Source organism: Oncorhynchus nerka, linkage group LG18 (genome assembly GCF_034236695.1).
Source record: "Oncorhynchus nerka isolate Pitt River linkage group LG18, Oner_Uvic_2.0, whole genome shotgun sequence".
Classification (NCBI taxonomy): Eukaryota; Metazoa; Chordata; class Actinopteri; order Salmoniformes; family Salmonidae; genus Oncorhynchus; species Oncorhynchus nerka.
Genome location: NC_088413.1, coordinates 32,315,352 through 32,339,360, shown reverse-complemented (window position 1 = coordinate 32,339,360; position 24,009 = coordinate 32,315,352). Strand labels below are relative to the sequence as shown.

General features: G+C 43.7%; 1 pseudogene; it reads left to right on the top strand.

Annotated features, from left to right (window-relative positions):
- Positions 1–24,009, top strand: LOC115145738 (zinc finger protein 90-like; annotated as a pseudogene).

Genomic DNA, 24,009 nt, shown 5'->3' with positions numbered 1-24,009 from the left:
AATAAGGCGACACTATACCAGAGAAGAAGAAATGAACAGTGACCATGAACAATTTCCACGTTAGCGGTTTTATTGTTGTTATTTATACGTTTATTAACATAATGGAACTCAAAATATAACGAATTTAACTGCACAGCATCACATACGTACCCCATGTAGTGTTTAATTTGCGTTGAAGACGACTTGGTTGATAGATGTTATCTATGTAAGGTTAGCTAACAATGGCTAACTGTATGGTTTTTCACACTCAAATAGCCTCCATCATGGAGGTTCTAGCGAATGCAGCCGTGGCAGAGGTCTGTAAACTCGTAGATGACGACTATGCAGTGTTTCGTTTGGAAATAACTCAAAGCCAGAAAGAAAACCGGGCATTGCGGAGGAAACTACAGCTACTGGAACTGAAGGTGGCACGGGAGCGTGTCGTTGCCAGTCCCAGTAGTGTCAAGATCCTTGACCGACACAGAAGAATGGCAAGAGGTACATTTTGGCGGAGGCTGCGCAGCCTGTCACTGTTAATATATAGTTTAGTGACTGTCGCCCCAATCCGCTCGGTGTTCGGATGTATATTACACATAATTAGGTATTGGTCAGTTGTTGTATAGTGTGCAATAATTCCCCTGATTAGTAAGCTATCTTACGCAAAGACACAAAATCATATTCTAACCAGATTCTTGATTTACTGCATATTCTATTTACACAATGAAAACAGTGTTATGCATGGAATATAATACATCAATCAGTAAATATTATATCAAGAAGTTATGACAATTGCTACTTTACATCCTTGTCAATTGTAGACAGTGTCAATAGTGTACAATATACCATTGACAGCACCTAAACCACCTCTTTTCCCCAATCATTCTCTCAGGTGAAATACATCTCACTGGAGGCCACAAGAGCTTTGTGAATCCAGCGGGACACAATACATGCAGAGATGACCAACTAATCACTGTTGATGAGGGGAGTGGAATCTCACCACAGAACATTATCGTGATAGAGGTTAGTGGAATAGTGTTACATTAAATTACAGTGCATCATGTGACCAGTTAACTTCAGAAAGGCTTCCCTCAGCTTTTCACTTGCTACATGTACATCCTCTTTTATCTGCCATAAGGGAGCTTGTGAGACTTCCCTACGACATTGTTATCCGTTAATAACCTCCATTCTTCTTGTGTCAGTCTACAGAGGCTGCAGGTCCTGGGGTCAAGCAGGAGAGGTCTGAAGGAAAGCAGGACCCACGGCATAGCAGAGACATCCAGAATGGAACGGCTGGAGAGCCCCCTGTAGCCACGAAGGACCCCACCACTGCGCAGCCCAGGACCAGACACAGCATCACGGAGGTCAGTGGAACGCCGATCGCCGTCCTCAAGTCTGAGACAGACACCGAGACTTTAACTGTAACACAAATGCAATTACACAGAGGATCTGAACACAGATCACCAGAGATACTGGGCCTGGGGAGACTGGGCTGTCCTCCTGGCTCAGAGTATTTACCAGTATTTCACCAGAACCAGAGGACTGTTCATTCCCATGCGGATGTTGATGGTGACTCGTTAGACACTGGCGGGGATGAACCGTCTTGTTCTTATGCTACAGAAATGGACCCTGGTAACATATCCTTGGGTTTAGAGACACGGACTGATCTGTCTAGAAGGGACTGGAACCAGTACAGTAGTAGTGTATACTCTGAAGGGTGCCTAGATGAGAAAGGCGAGGTTCTGGGCGTAGATGAAGTGACTGTGAAAGTGGAGGGCGACGTTCCTCCCACATGGAATGCAGATAGTCACCTAGGAGATGGACTCACACAGGGCAGAGATTTCTTAGATTACAGAGAAAGCTTAGAGACAAATCAAAATGTCGCTACCCACTCCCCTTTACACACGTTCAGGAATCGCGACCCAGTGTCCAGATCAATGGGGCCTACTGATCCACACCGCCTCGTCCTTTTCGATAAGGGATTGAACTCAAACGACAGGGCTAGAGCCCAGGCTCGGCGTGGAGGAGCAACATCAGGCAAAAGTAAAGAGAAACGGTTCCTCTGCATTTTCTGTAACAAAGGCTTCAGCTGTCCCCAGAAGGTGGAGATCCACCAGAGGGTCCACACAGGGGTGAAACCCTTCAGCTGTACCCAGTGTCCCATGGCCTTCGCTCAGGCTGGTGACCTGAAGAGGCACCAGAGGGTCCATACGGGAGAGAAACCCTTCAGCTGTACCCAGTGTCCCATGGCCTTTGCCCAGGCTGGTCACCTGAAGAGACACCAGAGGGTCCACACAGGGTAGAAATAATACAGCTGACCCCATTGTCAGAAGAGATTCTTGCAACAGCTGAAGATGCACCTGAAGGTCCACATGGTAGAGAGGCTGTTTGCCTGTACGCACTGCGGGAAGAGGTTCTCAGAGAGGAGATACCAGAAGAAAAAACATTCCACTCGGTAGCTTCTGAAGGTTAGATCAAACCCTGCATTAAAGACAAAGATGAATTGTCATTGTTGTTGGCACGAAAAAGATCCACAGACTCATTTGCAATTACAAGAGTTACCGATTTCAGTGTAGAATATTGCATCCGACGTTGTCTATATATACACTGCTCAAAAAAATAAAGGGAACATTAAAATAACAAATTCTAGATCTGAATGAATGAAATATTCTTATTAAATACTTTTTTCTTTACATAGTTGAATGTGCTGACAACAAAATGACACAAATTATCAATGGAAATCAAATTTATCAACCCATGGAGGTCTAGATTTGGAGTCACACTCAGAATTAAAGTGGAAAACCACACTACAGGCTGATCCAACTTTGATGTAATGTCCTTAAAACAAGTCAAAATGAGGCTCAGTAGTGTGTGTGGCCTCCATGTGCCTGTATGACCTCCCTACAACGCCTGGGTATGCTCCTGATCAGGTGGTGGATGGTCTCCTGAGGGATCTCCTCCTGGACTAAAGTCTGTGGTGCAACGTGGCGTGGCGTTGGTGGATGGAGCGAGACATGATGTCCCAGATGTGCTCAATTGGATTCAGGTCTGGGGAACGGGTGGTCCATAGCATCAATGCCTTCCTCTTGCAGGAACTGCTGACACACTCCAGCCACATGAGGTCTAGCATTGTCTTGCATGAGGAGGAACCCAGGACCAGCATATGGTCTCACAAGGGGTCTGAGGATCTCATCTCGGTACCTAATGGCAGTCGGGCTACCTCTGGCGAGCACATGGAGCACTGTGCGGCCCCACCAAAAAATGTCACCCCACACCATGACTGACCCACCGCCAAACCTGTCATGCTGGAGGATGTTGCAGGCAGCAGAACGTTCTCCACAGCGTCTCCAGACTGTCACGTCTGTTACATGTGCTCAGTGTGAACCTGCTTTCATCTGTGAAGAGCACAGGGCGCAAGTGGCGAATTTGCCAATCTTTAGGTGTTCTCTGGCAAATGCCAAACGTCCTGCACGGTGTTGGGCTGTAAGCACAACCCCCACCTGTGGACGTCGGGCCCTAATACCACCCTCATGGAGTCTGTTTCTGACCGTTTGAGCAGACACATGCACATTTGTGGCCTGCTGGAGGTCATTTTGCACGGCTCTGGCAGTGCTCCTCCTTGCACAAAGGCGGAGGTAGCGGTCCTGCTGCTGGGTTGTTGCCCTCCTACGGCCTCCTCCACGTCTCCTGATGTACTGGCCTGTGTCCTGGTAGCGCCTCCATGCTCTGGACACTACGCTGACAGACACAGCAAACCTTCTTGCCACAGCTCGCATTGATGTGCCATCCTGGATGATCTGCACCACCTGAGCCACTTGTGTGGGTTGTAGACTCCATCTCATGCTACCACTAGAGTGAAAGCACCACCAGCATTCAAAAGTGACCAAAACATCAGCCAGGAAGCATAGGAACTGAAAAGTGGTCTGTGGTCACCACCTGCAGAACCACTCCTTTATTGGGGGTGTCTTGCTAATTACCTATAATTTCCACCTGTTTTCTATTCCATTTGCACAACAGCATGTGGAATTTATTGTCAATCAGTGTTGCTTCCTAAGTGGACAGTTTGATTTCACAGAAGTGTGATTGACTTGGAGTTACATTGTGTTGTTTAAGTGTTCCCTTTATTTTTTTGAGCAGTCTATAAGGCATGTACAGTTGAAGTCGGAAGTTTACATAGACCTTAGCCAAGTACATTTAAACTCAGTTTTTCACAATTGCTGACATTTAATCCTGGTAAAAATTCTCTGTTTTAGGTCAGTTAGGATCACCACTTTATTTTAAGAATGGGAAATGTCAGAATAATAGTTTAGAGTGATTTATTTAAGCTTTTATTTCTTCTCATTCCCAGTGGGTCAGAAGTTTACATACACTCAATTAGTATTTGGTAGCATTGCCTTTAAATTGTTTAACTTGGGTAAAACATTTCAGGTAGCCTTCCACAAGCTTCCCACAATAAGTTGGGTGAATTTTGGCACATTCCTCCTGACAGAGCTAGTGTAACCGAGTCAGGTTTGTAGGCCTTCTTGCTCACATACGCTTTTTCAGTTCTGCCCACAAATGTTCTATAGGATTGAGGTCAGGGCTTTGTGATGGCCACTCCAATACATTGACTTTGATGTCCTTAAACCATTTTACCATAACTTTGGAAGTATGCTTTGGGTCATTGTCCATTTGGAAGACCCATTTGCGACCAAGCTTTAACTTCCTGACTGATGCCTTGAGATGTTGCTTCAATATATCCACATAATTTTCCTTCCTAATGAAGTCATCTGTTTTGTGAAGTGCACCAGTCCCTCCTGCAGCAAAACACCCTCACAACATGATGCTGCCACCTCTGTGCTTCACGGTTGGGATGGTTTTCTTCGGCTTGCAAGCCTCCCCCTTTTTCCTCCAAACATAACGATGGTCGTTATGGCCAAACAGTTCTAGTTCTATTTTCATCAGACCAGGGGACATTTCTCCAAAAAGTACGAGCTTTGTCCCCATGTGCAGTTGTAAACTGTAGTCTTGCATTTTTATGGTGGTTTTGGAGCAGGGGCTACTCCCTTGCTGAGCTGCCTTTGAGGTTATGTCGATTTAGGACTTGTTTTACTGTGGATATAGATACTTTTGCACCTGTTTCCTCCAGGATCTTCACAAGGTCCTTTGCTGTTGTTCTGGGATTGATTTGCACTTTTCTTACCAAAGTACGTTCATCTCCAGGAGACAGAACGTGTCTCCTTCCTGAGCGGTATGACAGCTGCGTGGTCCCATGGTGTTTATACTTGCATACTATTGTTTGTACAGATGAACATGGTACATTCAGGCATTTGGAAGTTGTTCCCAAAGATGAACTTGACTTGTGGAGGTCTACAATGTTTTTTCTGAGGTCTTGGCTGATTTATTTTGATTTTCCCGTGATGTCAAGCAAAGAGGCAGTGCGTTTGAAGGTAGGCCTTGAAATACATCCACAGGTACACCTCCAATTGACTCAAATGATGTCAATTAGCCTAGCAGAAACTTCTAAAGCCATGACCTAATTTTGGGAATTTTCTAAGCTGTTTAATGGCACAGTCAACTTCTGACCCACTGGAATTGTGATACATTGAATTATAAGTGATATAATCTGACTGTAAACAATTGTTGGAAAAATGACTTGTGTCATGCTCGAAGTAGATGTCCTAACCGACTTTCCAAAACTATAGTTTGTTAACAAGAAATTTGTGGAGTGGTTGGAAAACGAGTTTTAATGACTCCAACCTAAGTGTATGTAAACCTCTGACTTCAACTGTATAGGGCTGGGCGATTATATCCAATGAATTCAAATTAATGTTTGAAATGCATGTATCACAAGAATTTTGTTTTTATTTGTATATATATTTTGCATTCTAAAGTGCCTTTAGAAAGTATTCATAGCCCGTGACTTATTCCATATTTTGTTACAGCCTGAATTCAAAATGGATAAAAAATATAATAACTCTCGACCATCTACACAATACCCCATAATGAAAATACACAATAACCTATAATGAAAATACAGAAATATCTAATTTACAAAAGTATTCACACCCCTAAGTCAATGCATGTTTAGAATCACAGCGATTACAGCTGTGAGTGTCTAAGATCTTTCCACACCTGGATTGTACAATATTTGCACATAAGTTTTTAATTCTTCAAACTCTGCCAAGTTAGTTGTTGATAATTGCTCCACAGCCATTTTCAAGTCTTGCAATAGATTTTCAAGTAGATTTAAGTCAAAACTGTATTTAGGCCCCTCAGGAACATTCAACGTCATCTTGGTAAGCAACTCCAGTATATATTTGGCCTTGTGTTTTGGGTTATTGTCCTTCTGAAAGGTGAACTCCTTCCCAGTGTCTGTTGGAAAGCAAACTGAACCAGGTTTTTCACTAGGCATTTGCCTGCGCCTAGCTCTATTCCGTAGTCCTTTGCCAATTTACAAGCTAACCCATAACATAATGTGGCCATCACCATGCTTGAAAATATGTGTTACTCAGTGATGTATTGGATTTGCCCCAAACGTAACGCTTTGCATTCAGAACTTTTATTTCTTTGCCATATTTTTTTGCAGTATTACTTTAGTCCCTTATTGCAAACAGGAGGCATGTTTTGGAATATTTTTATTCTGTGCAGGCTTCCTTTTCACTCTGTCATTTGTGTTAGTGTTGTGGATTAACTATAATGTTGTTGATCCATACTCAGTTTTCTTCTCTCAGCCATAAAACTCTAACTGTTTAAAAGTCACAATTGGCCTCGTGATGAAGTTCCTGAGCGGTTTCCTTCTTCTCCAGCAACTGAGTTAGGAAGAACGCCTATATATTTGTTGTGACTGAGTGTATCCAAAGTGTAATTCATAACTTTACCATGCTGAAAGGTATATTCAATGTCTGCTTTTTAAAATGTTTTACCCATCTACCGGGGTGCCCTTATTTGCGAGGCATTGGAAAACCTCCCTGGTCTTTGTGGTTGAATCTGAGTTGCAGCGATGGGACAAGACTAACTACCAATTGATACCACAAAATTGGGGAGAAGGGGTAAAAAAAAAAAAAAATAAAAAAAACATGATTGTGGAAAATTAATGTTCTGTCGCAAGCTTGGTATTGTGGTACTATGTACCGCTAGCTGTATTTTAGCCACATAGCACACATGTGCTTGCTGTCTAGTCTGTGTTTTATAAATGTGCAATGTATGTATGTAAAGAGAAAAAATACCTTCATAAAAGGAATTGGCAACTCGTTCTCATTCCGAGAAATAAGCATCTTCTTGTCCAGGTAGGCCACTTGATTTCAATATCTAAACAAAGTGAACAGGCTATGTTGTTCAAACAGTTGGAGATGGACAGGAGGGTGTAATCATCACACTTCAACTGTTCTGCCTTGGTAGCAAGCAAATGGATCCAAGTGAACCAATAACTTTGATTTGAAGTTGGCTAGACTTGAAATATAAAGATTAGCTGGCTACTCACTAGAACGTGGGCTTGCGCTTGAGAGTTTGTTTATGAGACGGGTTAATTTTCAGCTACAAGGAGATAGTCATTATTAGTGAATGCACGTTATGCAGGGTTCTGGTTAAATTTGTAACATAAATTTCATTTTCATAGACTTGAAAGCTAGGTCAGTGATTAATGCAAAAAAAACCTGTTTAAAATATTTTGATAAAATAATTACATTATTTGTGGGTCTTATGATTGGATGGTCATATTTAGCCTAGGTATAATTTTACAAACCCTGAATTCATTAGATTTATTTATGACTGTTTTGAAAGTCATTGTATTGACCTTTTTAATTGTGCAACAAAGCTTATTTAGAACTTTAGAAAATCGAGATGTAGATCATGAATCACCCCTAAGTTTGAAAAAATCTAAATGATTTTTAGGCCGTATCGCCCAGCCCTAGGCATATAAGCCTAAAAAGTATGTTTATATATTGTTTGTATTGTATAGGCTCTGACGTTCATAAATGCCGATTTCATTACTTCCATTCAACTACTTCATTTCTTTCCCAAGACACTTTTTAATGAGAATTTATGTAGTTTATCATGGACATTTGTAGTTGAGACATGTATATGTGGTTTTCATATGGTGTATTTAAAACTTGTGTTTAATAAATACAAAATGGGACTTTTCATGCAGACTTTGAGACTTTCTTTAGTTCACATCTGATCTCACCCTATTCTGCATATACCTGACAGTGCTTTATAACCAATATACACTTACTAAATATACCTACACATACCCACACACTAACAAACACCTACTGTACACCTCAAAATAGTTTAGTCAGGTTTGTCTGGTGGTGACTTAGAATTTATCATAGCTGAATTATTTTTTACCCACAACATGTCCACTATGATGGGTTTAACAACAATAAAGTCATTCTGTAACTACAGTATAGGACTCAAACGTAGTGGGGATGGGTAAACACTCATGTTGAAAGTGTGTTTATTATCTGTGTGTATGTACCTGAGGGAGTGTATGTCTGTGTAATCTGTATCACCTGTCTCTTCCAGGAGGAGGAGGGTCCAGAGGTGCTGCTGGTGAAGGAGGAGGGGTGTGAGGAGAGTCTGGGGAACCCTGAGGGGACCATGGACATGGAGGACAACCAGACTACACCTCCTCCTGAACCCCCAGAGGAACCAGCTGAGCACCACAGTCTCACTGAGGTGAGCCCACTGTAAACTACTGTCTGCATGTTATTAGGTCAGGGCTCGTATCCACAAAGCCTCTCAGTGCAGGGTAGCTGACCTAGGATCTGTTTAGCCTTTTAGATTCTAATTAATAAAGATATGTAGACAGATGGGGACCTAATCCTAGATCAGCATTATTACGCTGAGACGTACAAGTATTTCGCTACAACCGCAATAACATCTGTGTATGTGACCAATAAAATTTGATCCTAGATGAGCCCTCCTACTCTGAGACACCTTCTAGATACCGGCCCTGATGTTGACTTAGTCATCATTGCGACCAGGGTCTCTTTCACAAGGGGGCCCTGCTTATACAATTCATAATCAAATCCGATATAATGTAAAACAAACAAAAATACAGAATTACACAAATATTCAAGAAAAAGTTACGATGGCCCCCAATGAATATTTTAAATTGCCCGAGCGGCACCATCCAATTGTAATGTATTTTGTAGTTGGTTCCAGCAATGAGGTGCATTATAACAAAAAGTGGATTTACCTAGTTTGGCGGAGACCCGAGGAAACTCAAGTGTTAACCAACCGTATGAATGGGTTTGGTATCTCATGATTTTTATACTTTAACAACAAAGTTAGGTAAGTTGGAAGCTTGTGTAGTAGAGCTTTGTAAACAATTAAACAAACAAATAAGGAGTAATGAAGTGATCTTCGGGACTTTAATGAGGACCAGCCAATTTGATACAGGATGCAGTGGTGAATATTAAAACTGTCACCTGTGATAAAACAAATGGCACTATGGTAGACTGCGTCTAAAGGTTTAAAACTAGTGGCTGCGGCAATCTTGTAAATGGTGTCACCGTTTTCAAAAGCTATCAGAAAAGTTGACTGTACAATCTGCTTTCTGCTATTCCGGGAAAGGAAATGTCTATTTCTAGAAAATAATCCCACTTTCAAGTTTAGTTTTTTTAACTAGCTCATCCGTAACTTTTTTTGGAACATAACATTTTTGTCAATCCAAATGCCCAGGTATTTACAATTGGGAACCTGATCGATGGGAGAACCAACAATCCAATTAATAGAAATGTAGCCCATCTGAAACATTTTTGCGAGAATTAGAGAACATGTATTTAGTCTGGCCTACAATTAAGTACACATTTTAAACCAACCAGGTCTTTCTGTAAAGCGTCAAGGCCCGATTGCAGCATTTCCAGCCTGCTCAAGTGGCAATGGCACACCCCTGAGTGCTTGCATAGTGACGTCATCAGCGTGCAACGCATGCTGAAAGCGGAATGAGAGCGCTCAGTTAAAAAAAAAAAAGTGTTACTGAAAAATGTCCCTTTGTTTTTTTTTTTTAACTACCCTACCTGTTTAATTTGGATCCTGTGACGTGGTTAGCTCAGTTGCTGTGGACGGCTACTTTCTGTTCCGGGACACTGCCAAACCCTGAAGTCTGAAGAGCTGCTGCTTAGCGACGCAGCTAGACTAGTTGCTAGCTATCAAGCTAGCCAGGTTTCTTTGACAATTTGAACACAGCCTGCCTGCAACGCGATTAGCCCTTGTGGCTGGGACCGCGGATAGTCCTGAGTTTGTGGCTGTTTAAATCCCTGCTGTTTGTTACTGTTCCCATCGGCCCTGCGAGCTGTGCTGTTTGAAATTGCGTGGAGTACCAGCGTTAGCCTATGTTGCTACTATCATGCCGCCCAAAGTCAAAGAAGGTTGTAGAGGACAGTGTAAATCAACAAAAATGTCTACAAGCATTGTTACAGCAACAGAAAAATGGCTTCAAGAGCTGTGTCCAAATAATGGTGGACTCGACTAACAAAATAATGGACAATCTGACCAGGGATAGGTGAATGTCATATGGAAGAGACTTGCAGCAAGATGACAACAAACTAAATCCACATGAGATGATATCAGCAAATCATTATTACAGATGACTGGGAAAACAGACTATCTAGGGACAATCCAGGAGGAATAACATTGTTGTGGATGGCCTACCAGAGTCTACACATGAGACCTGGATGGAGTTAGAGGAGAAAGTGAGAAAATGATCACTGAAAAGCTGCAGACGGATCAAAAGAATATTGAGGTGGAGCACGCCCACAGGTCTGGAAAACATGTAACCAGCCCAGGTGACAGACCCAGGCTGATAGTGGTCAAGTTCCTAAGGTTCAAGGACAATATGGCTGTTCTGGAGAGACCCAAGAACTTGAGATGAACCAACATCTTCCTCAACGAGGACTTCTCTGAAGTTGTACGCCAGAGGCAGAAAGAGCTTATCCCAGCTATATGAAAGCTGCCAGATAGCATGGGGACATTGCTTACATCTGTTACAACAAGGTCATTGTCCACCCTCCGTCACAAAAGCCCGGGAGGAGTGAGAGAGCCAAGCTTCCGGGTCAGTAGCTTCAGCCCAACATCACATACATACACCAACTGTCACTCACAGGTGCCTGATTGACTGACTCTTAGCGAAACAGTTATTATTTCTCCCTTCATATTATGTCCATCTCAGGTAAGCTACCCAGGAAAGGGCAAAGATTAGCCCATATTAATTACAGTGCCTTCGGAAAGTATTAAATCCTATTGACCCATTCCACATTGTTGTTACATCCTGAACTCAAAATGGATAGAATGTATTTTTTTTGTACACAATATCCCATAATGACAAAGTGAGAACATGTTTTTCAGAAATTTTTTGCATATTTATTTGAGATGAAATATGTAAATAACTCATTTACATAGCTATTCAAACCCCTGAGTCAACTGATATAAGGACAGAAGAAAAAGGAAAAGAAAAAGGACAACAAAGTGAAACCTCTAAAGAAACAAGAGACCATAATACAAGAAACAGCACTATAGAGAGATAGAACAACAACAACGCAGCCACTGCCAGCTAGCCTACTTCAGCAGTACTGTATCATTTGAATTATTTTAGTCAATAAGATTCCTGCTACGTAAGCTTAACTTTCTGAACATTCGAGACGTGTAGTCCACTTGTCATTCCAATCTCCTTTGCATTAGCGTAGCCTCTTCTGTAGCCTGTCAACTATGTGTCTGTCTATCCCTGTTCTCTCCTCTCTGCACAGACCATACAAACGCTCCACACCGCGTGGCCGCGGCCACTCTAATCTGGTGGTCCCAGCGCGCACGACCCACGTGGAGTTCCAGGTCTCCGGTAGCCTCTGGAACTGCCGATCTGCGGCCAACAAGGCAGAGTTCATCTCAGCCTATGCCTCCCTCCAGTCCCTCGACTTCTTGGCACTGACGGAAACATGGATCACCACAGATAACACTGCTACTCCTACTGCTCTCTCTTCGTCCACCCACGTGTTCTCGCACACCCCGAGAGCTTCTGGTCAGCGGGGTGGTGGCACCGGGATCCTCATCTCTCCCAAGTGGTCATTCTCTCTTTCTCCCCTTACCCATCTGTCTATCGCCTCCTTTGAATTCCATGCTGTCACAGTTACCAGCCCTTTCAAGCTTAACATCCTTATCATTTATCGCCCTCCAGGTTCCCTCGGAGAGTTCATCAATGAGCTTGATGCCTTGATAAGCTCCTTTCCTGAGGACGGCTCACCTCTCACAGTTCTGGGCGACTTTAACCTCCCCACGTCTACCTTTGACTCATTCCTCTCTGCCTCCTTCTTTCCACTCCTCTCCTCTTTTGACCTCACCCTCTCACCTTCCCCCTCTACTCACAAGGCAGGCAATACGCTCGACCTCATCTTTACTAGATGCTGTTCTTCCACTAACCTCACTGCAACTCCCCTCCAAGTCTCCGACCACTACCTTGTATCCTTTTCCCTCTTGCTCTCATCCAACACTTCCCACACTGCCCCTACTCGGATGGTATCGCGCCGTCCCAATCTTCGCTCTCTCTCCCCCGCTACTCTCTCCTCTTCCATCCTATCATCTCTTCCCTCTGCTCAAACCTTCTCCAACCTATTTCCTGATTCTGCCTCCTCAACCCTCTCCTCCCTTTCTGCATCCCTTGATTCTCTATGTCCCCTATCATCCAGGCCGGCTCGGTCCTCCCCTCCTGCTCCGTGGCTCGACGACTCATTGCGAGCTCACAGAACAGGGCTCCGGGCAGCCGAGCGGAAATGGAGGAAAACTCGCCTCCCTGCGGACCTGGCATCCTTTCACTCCCTCCTCTCTACATTTTCCTCTTCTGTCTCTGCTGCTAAAGCCACTTTCTACCACTCTAAATTCCAAGCATCTGCCTCTAACCCTAGGAAGCTCTTTGCCACCTTCTCCTCCCTCCTGAATCCTCCTCCCCCTCCTCCCTCTCTGCAGATGACTTCATCAACCATTTTGAAAAGAAGGTCGACGACATCCGATCCTCGTTTGCTAAGTCAAACGACACCGCTGGTTCTGCTCACACTGCCCTACCCTGTGCTCTGACCTCTTTCTCCCTCTCTCTCCAGATGAAATCTCGCGTCTTGTGACGGCCGGCCGCCCAACAACCTGCCCGCTTGACCCTATTCCCTCCTCTCTTCTCCAGACCATTTCCGGAGACCTTCTCCCTTACCTCACCTCGCTCATCAACTCATCCCTGACCGCTGGCTACGTCCCTTCTGTCTTCAAGAGAGCGAGAGTTGCACCCCTTCTGAAAAAACCTACACTCGATCCCTCCGATGTCAACAACTACAGACCAGTATCCCTTCTTTCTTTTCTCTCCAAAACTCTTGAACGTGCCGTCCTTGGCCAGCTCTCCCGCTATCTCTCTCAGAATGACCTTCTTGATCCAAATCAGTCAGGTTTCAAGACTAGTCATTCAACTGAGACTGCTCTTCTCTGTATCACGGAGGCCCTCCGCACTGCTAAAGCTAACTCTCTCTCCTCTGCTCTCATCCTTCTAGACCTATCGGCTGCCTTCGATACTGTGAACCATCAGATCCTCCTCTCCACCCTCTCCGAGTTGGGCATCTCCGGCGCGGCCCACGCTTGGATTGCGTCCTACCTGACAGGTCGCTCCTACCAGGTGGCGTGGCGAGAATCTGTCTCCTCACCACGCGCTCTCACCACTGGCGTCCCCCAGGGCTCTGTTCTAGGCCCTCTCCTATTCTCGCTATACACCAAGTCACTTGGCTCTGTCATAACCTCACATGGTCTCTATCCTATCATTGCTATGCAGACGACACACAATTAATCTTCTCCTTTCCCCTTCTGATGACCAGGTGGCGAATCGCATCTCTGCATGTCTGGCAGACATATCAGTGTGGATGACGGATCACCACCTCAAGCTGAACCTCGGCAAGACGGAGCTGCTCTTCCTCCCGGGGAAGGACTGCCCATTCCATGATCTCGCCATCACGGTTGACAACTCCATTGTGTCCTCCTCCCAGAGCGCTAAGAACCTTGGCGTGATCCTGGACAACACCCTGTCGTTCTCAACTAACATCAAGGCGGTGGCCCGTTCTTGTAGGTTCATGCTCTACAACATCCGCAGAATACGACCCTGCCTCACACAGGAAGCAGCGCAGGTCCTAATCCAGGCACTTGTCATCTCCCGTCTGGATTACTGCAACTCGCTGTTGGCTGGGCTCCCTGCCTGTGCCATTAAACCCCTACAACTCATCCAGAACGCCGCTGCCCGTCTGGTGTTCAACCTTCCCAAGTTCTCTCACGTCACCCCGCTCCTCCGCTCTCTCCACTGGCTTCCAGTTGAAGCTCGCATCCGCTACAAGACCATGGTGCTTGCCTACGGAGCTGTGAGGGGAACGGCACCTCAGTACCTCCAGGCTCTGATCAGGCCCTACACCCAAACAAGGGCACTGCGTTCATCCACCTCTGGCCTGCTCGCCTCCCTACCACTGAGGAAGTACAGTTCCCGCGCAGCCCAGTCAAAACTGTTCGCTGCTCTGGCCCCCAATGGTGGAACAAACTCCCTCACAACGCCAGGACAGCGGAGTCAATCACCACCTTCCGGAGACACCTGAAACCCCACCTCTTTCAGGAATACCTAGGATAGGATAAAGTAATCCTTCTCACCTCCCCCCCCTTAAAAGATTTAGATGCACTATTGTAAAGTGGCTGTTCCACTGGATGTCTTAAGGTGAACGCACCAATTTGTAAGTCGCTCTGGATAAGAGCGTCTGCTAAATGACTTAAATGTAAATGTAATGTAAATATATTATAGCTGTATTATAGAGTATTTCATTAGTACCTTGTTTCAAACAGGATGCATGTTTTGGAATATTTTACATGCCTCCTCCTTTTCACTCTGTCAATTAGGTTAGTATTGTGGACTATGTTGTTGATCCATCCTCAGTTTTATCCTATCAGAGCCATTAAACTGTAACTGTTTTAAAAGTCACCATTGGCCTCATGGTGAAATCCCTTAGCAGTTTCCTACCTCTCCGGCAACTGAGTTAGGAAGGACACCTGTTTCTTGTAGTGACTGGGAGTATTGATTCACCATCCAAAATGTAATTAATAACTTCACCATGCTCAAAGGGATATTCAATGCCTGCTTTAAAAAAAACATGTTTACCCATCTACCAATATGTTCCCTTCTTTGCAGGCATTGGAAAACCTCCCTGGTCTTGGTGGTTGAATCTGTGTTTGAAATTCACTGCTTGACTTACATCCACTACCTTACAGAGGATTGTATGTGGGGGATACAGAGATGAAGTAGTCATTCAAAAAGCATGTTAAACACTATTATTGCACACAGTGTCTTGTTTAAGCAGGTCCAGTAATATCCACTCAACTTTCATGGGCATATCACGTGGCAGCTGTAAATCAGCCAGCCGCATCCCCTACCAGCCCTCACTCACCTGCTTCTCTCAGTCTGTTCTTCATGTGTGTCTATTCCTCTGTCATTTAAAATATAAATATATCATTTTGCCGTGATGGCGAGCGGGGATGCAGACCCTGATGAGTCTTCTGTTAGATTTGTAAATGTATTACATTGGAGCAGCGCACAAAGTTAGCAATGTGGATAAATTGTCAAATGTCCTCGCCTTTTATAACCAAGAGCACAGATCAGTCTGAGTAGACTTTGCAAGTTCACTGTCATGCAGCCTCTGAGTGTCAGATGGAAAACCAAGCACTGATTTGCGACACACATGCTTGCAGCTTTACAGCAAAGAAAACGACTCGTCTCTAACCTAAACGGTTAAACAAATATTACCGGAGATGCCTTTTTTTCTTTCTATCGGGATTCGCACACATTTGACATAATTTCACAAGTCATGTCGCGGGCCATTTTTAAACGAATCCCTGGTTGCTAATTATTGGTTTGATAACTAACAGCGTTGTTCGGTCGTGTTACCTACTGTAGCTAGCTAACAGCCTGGTAACTTGACAGTAAGTTTAGGCAAATTTGATTGGCACAGGAAGAAAGAAAAGGTTCTGCTGCTCATGACATGTGCTTCAAAAGGTAGGATTCAGATAGGCCTAATGTAAGCCTAAACTATATCAAAAATGTCTTTCTGGTGCTCCTTAAATTCAGTTTGGTGCCTAACGTTGTAAAAGTTGGGAGCAGTTTGTGGGGGAGAGAGAGTGGTGTGTGTTTTTTTGAGAGTGAGGGCGACAGTTTGTGTGTGCCTGTTAACTAAAGAGTAAAGGTTTCATGCAGTGTTTTTCCCCTTACTGGCACAATGACATGCAGATAAATATGCATGTACAGTATATTCCTTCCTCCCATTCCTCCAGCTAAATCACAGGTAGGCCTTTGCAAATATCAGCAAATCAGCCCTTCTATGCTGTGTTCTGTTAAACACTGTGAAGTTAAATTCAATGTGTTGTATTGAGTAGAAGTCTGAATTTCAGTGACAGGTTTTTGGAGACATTTTTGAAAACGTGAACAAGCGTCCGATGAACGGTGCACAGGATGCTAAGCCACAGGTTTTTCCCCCAACCATGGCATCGTGATACTATTCGGTGTCGTGATACTTGGCCTGGTATTGTATCGTTTGTAAAATGTTGGTATCATGACAACACTAGTTCAAATAAATTATGCAAAATAGGTGGCAAAAAAGTCAGCCAGGCAGCTCAGCTGATTGGTTGACATAATGTAAATGTAGATTTATTTATTTTTTACAAAACTTAACAAAATTATGAGGTTATATTACCAAACCAAGATAAATTACCTAAAATTTATAACAAAACCTTTTGATATTGCCAATCATTTCAATGACTAATCAGGGCATAATTACAATCTTCCTCCTTAATTAGCCTAGTGCACATGCTCACTAGGCCCAAGCTCGTTTTCCCTGGCTAAAACGTTCTTATTATACCTCAGTGGGCTTAACTAGCTGGCTTGCTGAACTATGCCAAACTTCATAAATACTGCACCCTCAATTTCAAAACTTCTTTGCTAGTTATACAATCATGTAACTAAGAAATTAGCTGGGGAAAAAATTAAATGATGTTTTGTTGAACAGTCATATCTGGTTTGAGATGTCTGTCATAAGATGACGGTGGTGAAGGATATCATTGCTACTTAATGGGGATTCAAGTTCAGTTTTGAGATCCACCGGCATCATTGACGTAGGGTTAGCTGGACGTTTCTGACTGGTCTTGGAACTGTGACAACAGATAGCCTCTCTCCGCTTGGCTCAATGGGATATGTAGTGATTTTTGCCAACACAGCCAGATATTTACAGTCTTGTACCCTTAACCTTTTTTTAACTGACTATTTAATTACTTAATTAAATCGGACTATCAGTATAATGAGTAATCCAGGAATGTCACAAGTTAATTCACATGACAACTTGCATAAATGGCAAATCTACAGATCGCTAAGACTACACTGAATGGCTAAATTACTTTCGAACTCTCAGGTTCCGTGGAGCTCCTCTTCACCCCTCTGATCATGGTCAAGTCATAATGAGGGTTGTTGTGAAGATGGGGAGGGGCATGTCTGTTCTGTGTTACAGTACAAATCACCTACACTGTAAAATGAACTGTTAAGGGTCTGGTCTTGGCCCATCTTGATTACTGTCTGGTAATATGGTCAAGTGCAGCAAAGAAAGACCTACCGAGCAAAGCTGCATCTGTCTCAAAGCACTGAGATGCAGTGCCTCAGACCGCTGCGCCACTCAGGAGCACTAAAGGGTTGACGAGTGATGAACTGCTTCTATTCCAGTTTTCATCCGGAAATATTACTGTGATAAATTCCCGATTGTCTGCATAATCAAATAACATTCAGCTCAGACACCCGTACATACCCCACAAGACATGCCACCACGGGTCTCTTCACAGTCCCTAAGTCCAAAAACAAATTCATGGAAACGCACAGTATTATACTGAGCCGTGATCGCATGGAACTCCCTTCCATCTCCTATTACTCAAGCATCTCATTGACCGGTGGGGTCTGTGAGGCGACACACTAACACACACATTTTTGTTGTTGTATTGTTTGTATATAGTATTTTAAATTTGTGTGACTGTCCTTGTCGATCACTAAGTGTTTTGTTACTTGTCGTCCTTTGTGGTTTTTTGTGGACCCCAGGAAGACTTTTGCTGCTGCTTCGGCAAATAGTGCCAACTAAACCCAACCTTTACTATTGCAGTCAATAGACATGGAGGATGGGAAGCCTGATCTGCTGCTGGTCAAACAGGAGACAATGGAAGATGAAGCAGAGAGCATTGATCTGCTGAGTGGACTAAAGATGGGGGAGCAAGGTAAGAGAGAAATACATATAGCCTCCATACAGTAATAGATCTTCAATGGGAATAGTGATGCACCTGGCTATTATTTTTTCTATACAACTCCATATGTAGAGTTTTCTTTGCCATATTTTTAAACTCTATTTTGTGACCTATTCCTGCAGGTAGTTGGCTGGAGGCTAACAAAGGAGACTGGGTGGCCATCTTGGATTCGCAGGCCAGGACCAGAGGTGACATAGTGGATGTCAGGGGATGGGACAGTGTCCTCAACTCTGGGCTGGGGAACAACACTGTTAACCACAACCAGAAACAGACAGTCGAACACAAAACAACATCCGATCTTAGGATCCATGACAACAGATTGGATGAGACCAGGGCGAGGTGTAGATTTGGTCTGCAGGGACGGGGAGGTGTCTGTATGCGGCAGAAGAGAACAGATTCAGACTCTGCTAGCGATGCTCCGTCCTGCTCCTACAGTTGTGATTCAGAGAGACGGATTGGGCCTCAGGTTAACCCTGTAACAGATGCTGCCTTCAGCCTACCTTCTATAGGATCTATCAATTGGAACATGGACCCTGCGACAACACAGACACTCCCTGGCCTTCGACCTCCTCACACTCTCCTAATGTTAAACCAGACCTCAGACAATGCCTGTGCCTCAACACTAAATGGCAACACAAGCCCATTGACAAATGACAGTAGTGGAAGCAGCATTAGTAAAGGTGGCGGCGCCAAAGAGAAGCGCTTCCCGTGTTCGTTCTGTGGGAAAGCCTTCCGTTTCCCCCAACAGGTGGCAATCCACCAGAGGTTGCACATGGGGGAGAAACCGTTCGGCTGCCACCTGTGCAGGGCTAGTTTCTCCCACTCCTCCAACCTGAAGAGGCACCAGAGGGTTCACACAGGGGAGAAACCGTTCGGCTGCCACTTGTGCCGGGCTAGTTTCTCACACTCCTCCAACCTGAAGAGGCACCAGAGGGTCCACACAGGGGAGAAACCCTACAGCTGCCCCAGTGTAAGAATAAGTTCTCCCACCAGCTGAATATGCAGTTGAAGGTCCACAAGGGAGAGAGGCCGTTCGCCTGTACGCACTGTAGGAAGAGGTTCTCAGGGAGGAGCTACCTCAGGATACACCAGCAGAAAATGCACATGAATAGTGACATGTAACGTAGTACTAGTTAGTTAGTTTGTAGTTAATTCTGTTGGTTTGGGATATAGTAGGGAACTGGATGAGGAGAACTTTGGAAAAAGTATGATGAGGCAGAGTAGATAATATGGGGATGGCTGGTGTGATGGTGTCTGTAAAAATGCGTCAATGATGAAGAGTGACAGACTTTGTCTTTAGGTGTTTTATAGTGAGAATGATAGTGCCTTAATTAATGTTTACTTGATGAAGTAGTGAAGATGTATGTAGTGTGCAATTCCACGCTAACAGTGACGCTGATGCTCACTTTTTCATTTTATGTATGCTAAGCGAAAACCATTGATTGCAAAGTTTAACAAACCATACATACACCTACAGTTGAAGTTGGAAGTTTACATACACCTTAGCCAAATACATTTAAACAATTCCTGACATTTAATCCTAGTAAAAATTCTCTGTCTTACGTCAGTTATGATCACAAATATATTTTAAGAATGTGAAATGTCTGAAAAATAGTAGTGATTTATTTCAGCTTTTATTTAATTCATCACATTCCCAGTGGGACAGAAGTACACTCAATTAGTATTTGGTAGCATTGCCTTTAAATTGTTTAACTTGGGTCAAACGTTTTGGGTAGCCTTCCACAAGCTTTCCATAATAAGTTTGGTGAATTTTGGCCCATTCCTTCTGACAGAGCTGGGGAAACTGAGTCAGGTTTGTAGGCCTCCTTGCTCGCACACGCTTTTTCAGTTCTGCCCACACATTTTCTATAGGATTGATGTCAGAGCTTTGTGATGGCCACTCCAGTACCTTGATTTAGTTGTCCTTAAGCCATTTTGCCACAACTTTTGAATAATGCTTGGGATCATTGTCCATTTGGAGGACTCATTTGCGACCAAGCTTTAACTTCCTGATTGATGTCTTGAGATGTTGCTTCAATATATCCACATAATGTTCCATCCTCATGATGCCATCTATTTTGTGAAGTGCACCAGTCCCTCCTGCAGCAAAGCACCCCCACAACATGATGCTGCCACCTCCGTGCTTCACAGTTGGGATGGTGTTCTTCGGCTTGCAAGCCTCCCCCTTTTCCTCCAAACATAACAATGGTCATTATGGCCAAACAGTTCTATTTTTGTTTCATCAGACCAGAGGACATTTCTCCAAAAAGTACGGTCTTTGTCCCTATGTGCAGTTGCAATCCGTAGTCTGGCTTTTTTATGGCGGTTTTGGAGCAGTGGCTTTTTCCTTGCTGCGCGGCCTTTCAGGTCATGTCGATATAGGACCTGTTTTACTGTGAATATAAATGATTTTGTACCTGTTTCCTCCAGCATCTTCACAAGGTTATTTGCTGTTGTTCTGGGATTGATTTGCACTTTTCACACCAAAGTACGTTCATCTCAAGGAGACAGAATGTGTCTCATTCCTGAGCAGTATGACAGCTGCGTAGTCTCATGGTGTTTATACTTGCGTACTATTGTTTGTACAGATGAACGTGGTACCTTCAGGCGTTTGGAAATTGCTCCCAAGGATGAACCAGACTTGTGGAGGTCCACTTTTTTTCTGAGGTCTTGGATGATTTCTTTTGATTTTCCCATGATGTCAAGCAAAGAGGCACTGGGTTTGAAGGTAGGCCTTGAAATACATCCACAGGTACACCTCCAATTTACTCAAATTATGTCAATTAGCCTATCAGAAGCTTCTAAAGTCATGACATCATTTTCTGGAATTTTTCCAAGCTTTTTAAAGGCAGTCAACTTAGTGTATATTAACTTCTGACCCACTGAAATTGTGACACAGTGAGTTATAAGTAATAAAAGTAATCTGTAATAAAAGTGAAATAATCTGTGAACAATTGTTGGAAAAAATTGCTTGTGTCATGCACACAGTATATGTCCTAACCGACTTGCCAAAACTATAGTTTGTTAACAAGAAATTTGTGGAGTGGTGGAAAAGGGAGTTTTAATGACTCCAACCTACGTGTATGTAAACTTCCGACTTCAACTGTATATGCAGAAGTCTACTTTTAACAATTGCCACTGACAATGTTACTAAAACACATTTATTTGAGGAACAGTGCAGATGCAAATTTTGATAAAATAATTAGTTTTTTTGTGACCACTTTTTTCCAAAAACTCAGAATTAAGATTCAAATATGTCTGCAAAAAGAATGTGTCAGCTATGATATGACACCTTGAGTTTGAAAAAAACAATGTAGATGATTGAACTACAGTCAGTGAAGTGGATCAACACCCAGTAACATAATGACATCATGGGTCCTTGTTCTGTACTATATAGAAATGCATAATTATGAGTGTAATTCTCTTCATGGTGATATATCCTGAATAGGTACCAAGGTAGAAAAAAATGTAATCCTCCTTTGCATGTTTGAGTATTATACTACACACTGGCTATTATTCTAATGAGCTCCGCACCCAAACAAGACCAAATTTGGTTGGTCAAGACCGGACCAAATCTGTACCAATCATAGACTTCTACGTTTAACCAGTTTGGACATTACAGTAAAGTCCAGTAGAGTACATATTACATTATACTGTACTGAACTATAATCTTCTTTGCTGTACTTTACTGTGGTCTACTCTGCTTTACTGTAACTGTTTTGAGACTATGATTTCCTATTGTGGCCAATTCAATTGCAGTCATTCTGTTACTGATTTTTATTTTTTGTCACTGTTAGCGATTTGGTTAGAGAGGGTAGCGTCTCTGGCAACCTATCCGATAGAATGAACAACCTGCCGGATTGGGTAGCAGCACTAGATTTGTGTCAGGACTATAGCCCGTGGAAGGGTGAATAATTCAAGTTTATTGAAAATATGTCAAATCATTATTTGTATATGTTGGTAACTCATTGTATAAAAGTGATAATGACCTCGAACCCAGTGTTTGGAGGAAATGTTGGAGGGGTGTTAGAAATGTCCACTCACTGTCAACTGCGTTTGTTTTGAGCAAACTTAACATGTGCAAATATTTGTATGATCATAAGATTCAACAACTGAGACACAAACTGAACAAGTTCCACAGACGTGACTAAAATAAATTGAATAATGGGGGTAACAGGTAGTATCTGGTGTGGCCACCAGCTGCATTAAGTACTGCAGTGCTGCTTCTCCTCATGGACTGCATCAGATTTGCCAGTTCTTGCTGTGAGATGTTACCCCACTCTTCGACCAAGGCACCTGCAAGTTCCCGGATATTTCTGGGGGGAATGGCCCTAGCTCTCACCCTCCGATCCAACAAGTCCCAGATGTGCTCAATGGGATTGAGATCCGGGCTCTTCGCTGGCCATGGCAGAGCACTGACATTCCTGTCTTGCAGGAAATCACGCACAGAACAAGCAGTATGGCTGGTGGCATTGTCATGCTGGAGAGTCATGTCAGGATGAGCCTGCAGGAAAGGTACCACATGAGGGAGGAGGTTGTCTTTCCTGTAACGCACAGCGTTGAGATTGCCTGCAATGACAACAAGCTCAGTCCGATGATGCTGTGACACACCGCCCCAGACCATGACGGACCCTCCACCTCAATCCCGCTCCAGAGTACAGGCCTAGGTGTAACGATCATTCCTTCGACTATAAACGTGAATCTGACCATCACCCCTGGTGAGATAAAACCACGACTCGTCAGTGAAGAGCACTTTTTGCCAGTCCTGTCTGGTCCAGCGACGGTGGGTTTGTGCCCATAGGCGACTGTGTTGCTGGTGATGTTTGGTGAGGGCCTGCCTTACAACAGGCCTACAAGCCCTCAGTCCAGCCTCTCAGCCTATTGCAGACAGCCTGAGAACTGATGGAGGGGTTGTGTGTTCCTGGTGTAACTCGGGCAGTTGTTGTCATCCTGTACCTGTCCCGCAGTTGTGATGTTCGGATATACCGATCCTGTGCAGGTGTTGTTACACGTGGTCTGCCACTGCGAGGACGGTCTGCCACTGCGAGGACGGTCTGCCACTGTGAGGACGATCAGCTGTCTCCCTGTAGCGCTGTCTTAGGCGTCTCACAGTATGGACATTGCAATTTATTGCCCTGGCCACATCTGCAGTCCTCATGCCTCCTTGCAGTCCTCATGCCTCCTTGCAGCCCTCATGCCTCCTTGCAGCATGCCTAAGGCACGTTCACGCAGATGAGCAGGGACCCTGGGAGTCTTTCTTTTGGTGTTTTTCAAAGTCTGTAGAAAGGCCTCTTTCGTGTCCTAAGTTTTCAGAACTGTGACTTTAATTGCCTAGTGTCTGTAAGCTTTTAATGCCTTAACGACCATTCCACAGGTGCATGTTCATTAATTGTTTACGGTTCATTGAATATGCATGGGAAGCAGTGTTTAAACCCTTTTACAATGAAGATCTATAAAGTTATTTGGATTTTTACGAATTATCTTTGAAAGACAGGGTCCTGAAAAAAGGGACGTTTCTTTTTTTTGCCGATTTCACATAGTGATTTCATCATTAAGACCTTTAGGAAATAATGTCTGGATGAAAATCCCCAAAACATTATTTTTGCTCAGAGTATTATTTATATCAACTCCCCTGTCTGATATCTTAACTTTCTCTATACCACAAAATCTAAAAGGTAGAAATGTCATATTTCAGGTCATTAAAATGTACTGCTGACTGGATAATAA